The sequence below is a fragment of the Eptesicus fuscus genome, chromosome 1 (assembly GCF_027574615.1).
Source record: "Eptesicus fuscus isolate TK198812 chromosome 1, DD_ASM_mEF_20220401, whole genome shotgun sequence".
In the NCBI taxonomy this organism is placed as follows: Eukaryota; Metazoa; Chordata; class Mammalia; order Chiroptera; family Vespertilionidae; genus Eptesicus; species Eptesicus fuscus.
The window spans coordinates 85320955-85333143 of NC_072473.1; the positions used below are offsets into that span (position 1 = coordinate 85320955).

Genomic DNA, 12189 nt, shown 5'->3' on the forward strand with positions numbered 1-12189 from the left:
TGTGTGACTTTTTTCTTCCCCACATCTGGGAAGTTTTCTGACATTATTTCTTCAAATAAGTTTTCTAACCCTTGGTCCTCTTCCTGTTGTTCTGTCACCCATATTATTCGTATGTTGATTTATTTCATGTTGTCCCATAGCTCCCTTAGGCTCTCCTCCTGTATTTTAATTTTTTTCTCCAATTGCAGTTCTGTTTGGGTGTGTTTCGCTTCCCTGTCTTCTAATTCGCTAATCCGGTCCTTTGCTTCTCCTAGTCTACTGTTGAAACTTTCCATGGTGTTTTTTATTGTAGCTGTATCACTCTTCATTTCTTCTTGATTCTTACATAAGTTGTTGATTTTTTCCTCCATCTGGTTTATGAACTGTATGACCCTTATTCTGAATTCTTTTTCTGACATATTGCATGCCTCTGTTACACTTAGCTGATTTTCTAGCGATTCCTCCTTTTCTTTCCTTTGGGGGTTTCTTTATCTACCCATTTTTGGTCTCACTGACTGATCTAGATGTTGAGTCATTCAAGGGCTGTTTCTTGGATGGCAGTGGCTCCTCTGGTTGCGGTTGTTCCTCAGCCAGTCGCAGAAGCGGCTACTCCTCAGTTGGCAGCACCTCCTCTGGTGAGTGCTATTTGCAGCAGTGGTGTCTGCTCTGGCTAGTGAGGGAAGCTGCTCGCACAGCTGCTGTTTCTTGGACGGGGGTGGGCTGCTCACGTGGCTGCTGCTTCTGGGACCTGGGTGGGCTGCTTGTGCTGCTGCTGCTCTTCAGACAGGAGATGGGCTTCTTGTGCCGCGGCTGCTCCTCGGGCAGAAGTGAGCTGCAAGTGCTGCTGCTGCTCCTTGGACAGGGGCAGGCCGCTCCCCAAGCTGCTGCTCGTCAGACAGTTTCAGGCTGCGTGTGGCTTCTGCTCCTCAGACCAGTCATGGCTGTGCAGGACTGCTGTTCCTTGGACATGGGCGGTCTGCTTATGTGGCTGCTTCTCCTTGGTCTGGGGTGGGCTGCTTGGGTGGCTGCTGCTCCTCAAACAGGGATGAGCTGCTCACACAACTGCTATGGTTGCCAACAGTGAGGTGGTGAGGGCCTGGGGTAGGGTGGCAACCAGGTGGAGGAGAGCTTGGCTGGCCGTGTGGGATGTCTGATGTATCTTGGCCCCTGGCCGGTGTGGCTAGGTGATAGAGCCTTGTCCTGCACATCGAAGCATCCTGGGTTTGATTCCTGGTCAAGGGCACGTGCCTGGGTTGCAACCAAATCAACTGGTTGTGTTTTAATGTCATATTTTCCATCAAGATATTTATAAACATTTTCTTTACATAAAAGATACTTTAAAAATTATAATGGAATGAAATAAAGTGATTACATTGAATTGAGAAATGTTAGCGGAGTTTACAGATATCTATGTATAATGTATTTAATTATTTGATTATTAAGAAATTTGTACATAGATTCAGCTGTGATATTTCACATATGTGTAACCTTGGCCAGGTTGATAAGCTCAGTTTCCTCATCTGAAAAATATATATATTTTTAAATGTCTACACTACAGGATAGTTTTGAGGATTAGAGTTAAGGTTAGGTTTGAGTTTATGATTAGGGTTATTATTAGTATTAGGGTTAGAGTTAGCTTTCCTGTATGTTTTGGGTTTAAATAAAGGTTAGGGTTATGTTTTGAGTTAGGAGCTTAGCACACTGCTTCACCCACAGTAGTAAGCAATATTTAAATTGTAGCTCTTCATATAAGTGTAACACAAGGTGTCTATAAACATAATTTAGTTATAGTGTGTGTATATGTGAGTGTTTGTATGAGGAGAGGGAGAGAGAGAGAGAGAGAGAGATTTATTAAATGCCTTAGATACGAGTTTCTTCTATTTTAGGTGAGTAATAATATAATCACTGAACCAGTTAACTTTTGCTGTGTAATAAGCAAGTTGAAAATACTTATTGTCAAACAACAATAAGTATGTATTGTTTATGCATCTGAGATTGAGCTGGGTGGTTCTGCTTTTTTTGTTTGGGTTTGCTCATATGACTATGAGTTAGCTGGCTGGTCTGCTGTTTCAGCTGGGGTGGATAGGGTGACTCAGCTCTGCTCTACATGTCTCTTTTCTTTCAATATAGGGATTAGCAGGCCAACGTAAGCCCACCTATTTTTGTAACTAGAGTTTTATTGGAACAAACCTGCTCATTTTTTAATACTGTTTGTAGCTACTTTTGCACTGCACCAGCAGTAAGGAGTAGTTGTAGCAGAACTATATGGCCTGCAAAACCTAAAACCTGTCTATTATCTGTCCCTTTATAGAAAAGCTAGAGGCCCGGTGCATGAAATTCGTGCACTGGGGGGGTTGTCCCTCAGCCCAGCCTGCATCCTCTCCAATCTGGGACCCCTCGGGGAATGTCCAACTGCCCGACCCCTGCAGGATCGGGCCTAAACCAGCAGTCGGACATCCCTCTCAAAATGCTGGCTCCTAACCACTTGCCTGCCTGCCTGCCTGATTGCCTCTAACCTGCTTCTGCATGCCAGCCTGATCACCCCCTAACCACTCCCCTGCCGGCCTGATTGACACCTAACTGCTCCCCTGCCAGCCTTATTGCCCCCAACTGCCCTCCCCTTCTGGCCTGATCCCTCCCATCTTCCCTCCCATGCAGGCCTGGTTGCCCCCAACTGCCTTCTGCTGCTGGCCATTTTGTGACAATGTGGGGGCGGCCATCTTGTGACAACATGGGAGCGGCCATATTGTGACGACATGGGGGTGGCCATCTTGTGAGGGTGTGAGGGTAAATTTACATATTACCTCTTTATTATATAGGATTATGACATGGGGGTGGCCATCTTGTGACAACATGGGGCCAGCCATCATATGAAGGTGTGAGGTTCAATTTGCATATCACATCTTTATTATATAGGATTTGCCTGCCCTTGCTGGAAAAGGCTAGTCCAGGCATGTTCTCCTGGCAATGATGATAGAAGAAACATGTAGGCATCAATTCTTGTGTCTATTTGGACCCTCTGCTTGTGTCACATATCTAATATCCAATTGGTCAGAGCATGTCACATGCCTGATCCCAGAGTCAACGTGTGAGGCACTGTGAAGTTACATGGTAAAGTGTATGGACACAGGAAGGGTCAAGTGATAGGGGCCAATAATGAAATAGACCATAATTAATTTTTATAATCTTTCCTTTTGAGGAATAATCACATGTGTGTACTTGTTTAGAACATACTACTTTCTCTCACTTCCAGCAACACTTTGAATACATAAAGAACCAATGATCTACACCAGGGGTCAGCAAACGTTTTCTATAAAAGGATAGATATTAAATATTTTAGCCTTCATGAGCCATATGATCTCTATCACAACTACTCATATTCGTTGTTGTAACATGGAAGAAGCCATAGATCATATATACAAATGAGTGTGGCTATGTTCCAACAAAACTTTATTCACAAAACAGGCAATAGTTTGTATGTTTCTAATACACCACATATGGAAAAGAAAACTGGGGCATAAATAACTTAGATAAATTGTCTATGATCACACAACTAATAGGTGATTAAACTAAATTAAGAGTTGTAGTCATACAGTGGCCAACCCAGAAAATGTGTTTTGTTTGGTTTCACATAAAGTTATAAAAAATATTTGAATTTTTTGTCAATATGTAAAAATTGGGGGGATTCATATAAAAAATCTGGCTGTTTGGGTTTTCTTTTTATTTTTTATAAATATATTTTTATTGATTATTTTCTCATTTTCTTTTTTTTTTTATAGAGAGAGAGAAAAGGAGAGGGATAGAAAGATAGAAACATTGATGAGAGAGAATCATCAACCGGCTGCCTCCAGCACACCCCCTACCGGGGATTGAGCCCGCAACCTTTGCATGTGCCCTGACCAGGAATTGAATCTGTGACCTCTTGTTTCATGGGTCGATGCTCAACCATTGAGCAACACTGGCAGTCTCAGGTTTTCTTAAAAATTAGAACATACAGAACTACTGGACTCAAATTCCCACATTGCAACAATTGGTTGGAGCCAAGTGACTGCCATCCCATTAGACATAGAGTCAGCTCCACCATTTATTGTTACCCTGCATTTGGCTCATCGCCTATGTGGGTATATGACTTTACTACCATGGACTTAGAATCCAGTCCTTTTAATTCTCTAATTCTAGGTCTTTTCCACTTAACTGCTTTATCTGGTCAAGTCATTCTGATATGGTAAGTTTTAGGTTTTAAAACTTGGGTTTAAATTTGAAGAACTACTTTGTCTTTGAAGTATTTTTCTCCTCTGTGGGTTTGTGGAGATGATGAGACTTTCTAATTTAATTAGTTTAGAATCTCTAAAAATGTATTTCAGAGAAGTGATTTGTGACCAAAATTCTCCTTTATTACAGTTGAACGTATAATTTGCAATGCCTTCTGAGGAGATTTTAAACTGTGGAACATCTTTAATAAATATTTCTTAGCACCTAAGCTAGAAATATTGGAAGAGAAAGTGAACAAAAAGGAGTGATTTCAGGGAAAATGTTCTCTGCACACACTCTGCACCTATATTATTAAAACTTTATGGTCATTAAATGAATTTGGAAAAGAATTTTTTGGTGCCACAACAGTTGATAAATCCATATTCACTGAGATCCTTTGTCTTCATTTGAAAATAGGTGAAAGCAATGACTTTCTTAGAAAATTGTATCTCGTGCACTGGGATTTGTATATGACACAGCTTCCTTTGCTCAGGAATTCAAATCAACCACCTAATTGTGATTAAAGAAACTTCACGATACAAATTTACATAATACAACAAATATCTCAAACACACACACAGAGAGAGAGGTTTAGCTAATCACATATTACATATCACAGACTGAAGATTATGACTGTGGAAAGAGGAAAAAAATGGAGAAAAAAACTAACATTAATAAGATGTTACTACACTGACAATGTGCTATGTGCTTTATAGACATTCACCCTCATTTAATCCACAAAACAGCCCAGTGGGTTAGGTGTATTTGTTATTCAAAGTTTATAGTAGGAAAAACAGAAGCTTCAGAGTGCCTAAGTACCCTGTCCAAAATCATATTGCTAAGTGGCAGAAGCTGGATGTTTTTATACAGGTCTGTTAGACACCTGCTTCGGAGTACACTGGAAGACAACAGTAATGGATGTTTGGCAGATAGGAAAATTAGAGACTATACTAATAATTAGCTTTCTATTTAGCTAACTAGCTCGACTAGATCAGAGTGAGGCCCAGTCAAGGCTAAATGCAAGGATCAAAGATAAAATAAGCAAAGACTTCCACATTATCAAAGGTATCTCTTTGTGAGGCTACACAGAGCGAAGCTACTTTTGTGCTCACTCTGGCAGTCAAACAAAAAAAAGTCATGCTTTGGAAGCTTTGCTCACAGACTGTTCCCTATTTGCAGAATTCTAATAAAAGGCTTTGAAACATTTCATCAATTCATTTGGAGCTATTGTGGCATTCTTTTTGTCAAAGATTTTGAGAGAGTTTGTTTGCCTGTGATTATTAAAGCTCTTGTAGAGGTATAAAAAGTAAGCCCTCTTGAAAAAGAAATTAACTCATTAAATTCTGCTTAGCCTACCCCGCACACTTGCAACACTTACATTGTTCAACACTCCCCTCTGAGAAAATTCTCCCTGTCCTGCAAAACTTCTGGCAATTTGGCTGAGAGAAAATGTCTAAGAATGCCCTTTGGCATGGTATAAAGTGAAGTCTTACATGAAAATAAATGGAAAAAGAGCTATTTAAGCAGTTGAGTGCAATTTGCAACACGATTTTGTACACATTGTTGCATGCCTAATTGAGTGTGAAGTTGTATGTGCAAAACATCAAATGTTCAAGAAAGATTTTGTGCACTGACTGACATTCTTAACACCGCCCATTCCATCATTGACATAAATGACCCACACGATTGGCAACTAGCTTTAGGTATGCTTCCTGTCACAGCAAGCTCCTCTTCACCATTTAGAAGGATTGCTTTGTGGGGAAAAAAAAGTGGAAGGTCACCTGGCAGGCTAGCCATAGTGAAATTATGACAATCATCCAATTACTTTTGTTTTTATCTCTATCTTCTTCATTGTATATTGGTTATACTTAACATTTTTGTAATTGTTTTCTACTTTTACTGATCCTCTTCAGAATGTTTTTATTACATTAACAATATTAGAACAGTTAAGATTAAGCAAGGTGATAAAGCTTAAGTAAAATCAAGATGTATATATGTGAGTTCTCACACTACCTTGTGGAGGCCATCATAGTTAACTGATATAATTGTTTTCAGAAAACTGTTTCATGAAAATTGAAATAGGAGGAAAACTCTATTCTTAATAACATCCTGAAATTAGGATGCGTGGACATTTTTGCATATGTGACATAGTTAATGATGCAGAATTTCAGAAATAGTCCTCGGAAGTGTCCATCTATAAAACAATTTGCTGCTTTGCACAGATATTTTTAATACAGAAATTCCGTGCTTACCGAATCATTAGAAGGATGGAGCGAGTAAGATTTAGACTGGGGACCATGAATAACTTCCAGAATAATGCAGAATTATCCTTCCACAAGAGATGCATTCTACACTACAGCCAATAATCGGGGAAATTAAGAAAACATTGTAAAAAAAAAAAAACTACACAAAAGCATATCAGCTGTACTATGATTTGGAAATCAGAGAGCCACTGGCAAAACGGTTAGATGTGGAACCACTTCATGCTCCCAGCAAAATAGACATTTCTTATGCTAGTGACTCTCCTAACATTTAATGCAGTTATGAATGCAAGTGTTGGGTGAATGCCTCTGATTGGGAGAAATTGAAACCATAGCTACAAGTGATACTGAAAATGTAACTTTTTACTTTCGTAGAATCTGCCATTAAGAAGGCTAATCTAAGATTTGAAACAGATATTGAATAAATCAGCTAAAACATCTGGTATACCCAATGACCTGGAGAAAACTTTATCACAAATACTGGTCTTAAGAAATAGAAAAGCTAAGATTATTTTAAGAAATGAGTCAATACATGTAAAATTTTTAACATAAAAATGAATTAATGAATTTTTTAATGAAAGCCCATTGCTGGCACATTTATAGCTACCCTAAGTTGGTATATTTGAGAACTTTTTTTCAAACAATATTTCTTGAGCACCTACAATATTTAAGGAATTGTGTGAGGGAACTCAGACATTGTCCCTGTCCTTGGAAAATACTCACTCTAATCGGGAATATAAGAGCAGTGGACAATTAACAATGCAAAGTAACATGTGGTAAGTACTGATAAAATACTGTCTGTACCAAAGAGGATTCATGGAACATTTCAGGAAAGATGTGGCATTTGAACTTAGCTTTAAAGAATGAGAAAGGCAAACAAAAACAAATTAACACTTGTCATTTTACAACACTTTTCAGTTGACAGAATACATTTTACATAGGTTTTCTCAGTTCACTTTCCAAGCAATTCTTTCATATAATTAGAGAAACATTTTTATTTTTGCATAGCACAGATAAGAAAATTGAGGCTGATATCATGTAGCTAGAAAGCAGCAGAGATAGAAAATGAACTCATGTGTTTCACATCAATCCTATTGATCAGCCATATCACATTGACACTCCCAGAGGGATTTAGAAACACAGGAATTCCTATAAGGTGGGTTAGGACCAGATAGTAGATAATGTTGAATATCAGACTAAAGCATCTATAGACAATAGGCATCTGATTGCATTTTTAGAAATGTATTTCTAAAAATGCAATGATTTAGAAAAGCCTGCATTTGATTTGTAAGATTGTAATGCTGTGCAGAAAAGACTGGAGAAATGGGGGAAATAAGGATCTTATAATTGTGTAGGTGAGAGCAATAAGGGTATAAATTGTTAAATTGTGAATCAAGACTTCTATCTCTAGCAAAATGATTAACTAGATATTCAAAAATGCAGAAATGATGGATCAAATCTAATACTTATGTTTTTCAAATCAATACATAGCTGAGTTCATAGAAAAGTAAGGAAAATTCCCAGGGATTAAAACTGAAGAGACAGCTGGAAAACTAAATGGTATACTAAAACTAAACCTACGAGATCCCTGAAAGTATGTGCCAATCTCTTTAAATAACAGACCACTTAGTATAGGTAACAGCTTGGGCCAATTCAAGGTGGAGAATTCCAACAGAACTTCCTCATCTCCCAAAAACTTGAAATAACAATACTCAACGAATGAGTAGATTGGAGAGGGGAAAAAAATCCACCTGAAGACAAAGCAAAATAAGCATGGGTCTGAGTAGATAAAAGCTTCCTGAGGATAGTATCTTATCAATAGGCCTGATTATACTAGTCTTCTGGTTTTAGTTAATAGTAGCTATATGATCCAAGAAAACATAAACTGAGAAATTAAGTTTGGTTGGTAGTAAACTAAGGTGTCTTTCAGAGCCTAGCACACATTTAGGGAGATATGGACCCTCATACCAGGCTTCCCAGGATTTCCACAGATAAAGTTAGGCTGATCATAAATTCACACTCCAAAATTATCATACATCTTCTGATCAAGCAGGACATATCATAGATAGTGGCAGAAGTGGAGGCACTGTGATTTTTTCCTTTGCCTAAATTTACACATATTCTCTCTCACACACATGCAAACACATACACACACACAGCAAATAGGCTAACAACAACAATCCATAGATAGCAAATCCATGTGATGAGGTAGTCTGTTAAGGCCCAGAATATTAATGAGTAGGATTAAATCATTTAGAACAGAAAGACCCATGGAGAAACAGCAGTCGTATGGGAGCAAGAAGTTGTGTGGAGACAATAATGGGGTCATTTGGCAATCCCAACAGCTGGGGAACAGAGAAATCACCAAAAATTTTCACTCTCAAAGGGAGGCTTCTCCATTCAAGGTGGAACACCCTGAAGGAAGCATTAAGGACAGTTGAAACTGGAAAGGATCCTTGTAGCTCCAACTTTCCAATGAATATAAGGGAACTGTAAAGGGTACTAGGGTGTTCTGAGCCCTCAAGGTTTGGAAATGCCCAATGAAAGAACTTTGCCAGATGATTGTAACCTTGTACCAAAAATAAACTGCTGGGAAGAGAACACAAATGTATTGGGGTAGGGACAATATGAGTAAGAGGAGAGAAAATTCAGATACTAATGAGGGGAAGGGCTAGAGGTGCAGGCAATGTATATATAGTACAGGAGATGTGTGCACAGTGAGAGGACATAGTTTTATTACTTTAAAATAAAATAGCATCAGACTTGTTGACTGCAATGCTTTAAGCCACAAGCTCCTAAAGTAATTTAAGAAAGTAAAAGCTGCCGAAACCAATTTGGCTCAGTGGATAGAGCGTCAGCCTGCGGACTGAAAGGTCCCGGGTTCGATTCTGGTCAAGGGCACGTACATGGGTTGCGGGCACATCCCCAGTCGGGGGCGTGCAAGAGGCAGCTCATCGATGTTTCTAACTCTCTATCTCTCTCCCTTCCTCTCTGTAAAAAATCAATAAAATATTATTTTTAAAAAAAGAAAGTAAAAGCCTATGTCAAACACAAAGGCTGCAAGAACATAAAAAAGAGTGGGGAGAAGAATCAATGGTAAGTAAAATACTAGGTGTACCAGTTAATAATGCGGATTTTTTTTTCAATAGATGGAGTTACACATGTGTTGATATATTAGTAAGCTGGTGATTGCCTTATACATTTTTTTTAGTGGGAGTATAACATATAACTTTAGATGATTGTTAAAAAAAAGAGTAAAAAAGGAACCAGTTTATAGCTATTTGCAGTAATGCTTAAAGTAAAAAACTAATAGAAAGTACCTTAAAAGAAAGATGAGATTAAGTATGCTATATAAAATAGTTAATATAATGGCAATTATCAGAACAAAAAATAAAGTTTTCCTAAATACCAACATTAATTTGAAAGACAGAGAGACCTCATAGCAAAAAGGACTTTAAATATAGAGTTTGATAGAGAATAGAACTGAGGTTAAAAACTCCATACATACTATGAATATAAATATAAATGGTATTTATAAATATAAATGGTACTAATAAATATAAATGGTATTGACTCACAGATTAAAAGAAAATATTTTAGATTAGCTGAAAAAGCAGAATCCAAACTTTATTACAAACTTTATACTGTAACAAAGACATATCTGACATAAAGGAGATTCAAACGGTTAAAAATAAAAGGATAGTCATTTTCAGGTAAATAAAATCAAATAAAAAGTGAGCAGTAGTCAAGATCTTGATATTCAAGAGGGTAGAATTCAGACTAAAAAGCATTAAAAGAAACAAAGAAATACTTTATAAGGCTAAGTCTACAATTCACAATCAATATTGTACAGGGACCCTAGATTATAAAGAATATATACTTTTTTTTTTGCCCTGGCTGGTGTTCTCAGTGGTTAGAGCATTGGCCTGCACACTGAAGGGTCATGGATTTGATTCCTGATCAAGGGCACTTACTTAGGTTGCGGGTTCAATCCTTGGCCTTTCTCTTTCTCTCTTTCTCTCCCTCCTCCCCCCTCCTCTCCCTTCCACTCTTTCTGAAAATTAATGGAAAAAAAATATACGGTGTGATACAACTAAAAATTAATAACAATTGCTTGATAAAAGATCTTCCTACCTGAAAAAAAATAAAACATGCTATTGAATAACTCTTTGGCCAAAGTAGAAATATGGAACAAAAATTGGAGAATTTCTTATGATTAACAACAATGGACTATAGCAAAAGCAGTTATCAAACGAAAATTATGAAAATACTTATACTGACAAAATTGAAAAATCAAAATAAATGAATTATTCAACAACAAAAAATCTGGAAAAAGTAAAAAAAAATTAACCCAAAGAAAAAATAAAGTATAAGATCAGATGTTAATGAATTAGAAAATAGAAAACTGCCAATAACTATGCCCGTGGACACTGCACCATTGGCAAGGAGATCATTGACCTCGTCCTGGACCGAATTCGGAAACTGGCTGACCAGTGCACAGGTCTTCAGGGCTTCTTGGTTTTCCACAGCTTTGGTGGGGGAACTGGTTCTGGGTTCACCTCCCTGCTGATGGAACATCTCTCCATTGATTATGGCAAGAAGTCCAAGCTGGAGTTCTCCATTTACTAGTACCCAGCCCTCCAGGTCTCCACAGCTGTAGTTGAGCCCTACAACTCCATCCTCACCACCCACACCACTCTGAAGCACTCTGATTGTGCCTCCATGGTTGACAATGAGGCCATCTATGACATCTGTCATAGAAACCTCGATATTGAGCACCCAACCTACACTAAATTGAATTGGTTGATAGGTCAAATTGTGTCCTCCATCACTGCATCCCTCAGATTTGATGGAGCCCTGAATTTTGATCTGACTGAATTCCAGACCAACCTGGTGCCCTACCCCTGCATCCACTTCCCTCTGGACACATATGCCCTTGTCATCTCTGCTGAGAAAGCCTACCATGAACAGCTTTCTGTAGCAGAAATCACCAACGCGTGCTTTGAGCCAGCCAACCAGATGGTGAAATGTGACCTTTGCCATGGTAAATACATGGCTTGCTGCCTGTTGTACAGTGGTGATGTGGTCCCCAAAGATTTCAATGCTGCCATTGCCATCATCAAGACCAAGCGTACCATCCAGTTTGTAGACTGGTACCCCACTGGCTTCAAAGTTGGCATTAATTATCAGCCTCCTACTGTGGTGCCTAGCCAAAGTACAGCGAGCTGTGTGTATGCTGAGCAACACCACAGCTATTGCTGAGGCCTGGGCTCACCTGGACCACAAGTTTGACTTGATGTATGCCAAGCGTGTCTTTGTCCACTGGTACATAGGTGAGGGTATGGAGGAAGGAGAGTTATCTGAGGCCCATGAGGATATGGCTGCCCTTGAGAAGGATTATGAAGAAGTTGATGTGGATTCTGTTGAAGGAGAGGGTGAGGAAGAAGGACAGGAATACTAAATTTAAAATGTCACAATAGTGCTGCTTTTACAGGGAAACTTACTCTGTTTTAAACCTTGAAAAGTTCTGGTCTGATCAGTTCATTTGTATGTAGAGCAGTGTACACTCTCATATACAATTACTGGCCTATACTTTAAAACACAATGCTTTGTTACAGATCCAAATTGTCACTTTCTCTGATGGGTTTGAACAAAGTATTCCCTGTCTGTTAGATAACTTTATTGGGGTAAAAATATA

The 12189-nt window shown here is 38.6% G+C and overlaps 1 pseudogene; it reads left to right on the forward strand.

The window, feature by feature from the left end:
- The first annotated feature begins 10904 nt into the window (after positions 1-10904).
- On the forward strand, positions 10905-11952 carry LOC103299280 (tubulin alpha-1 chain-like; annotated as a pseudogene).
- Positions 11953-12189: the final 237 nt, after the last annotated feature.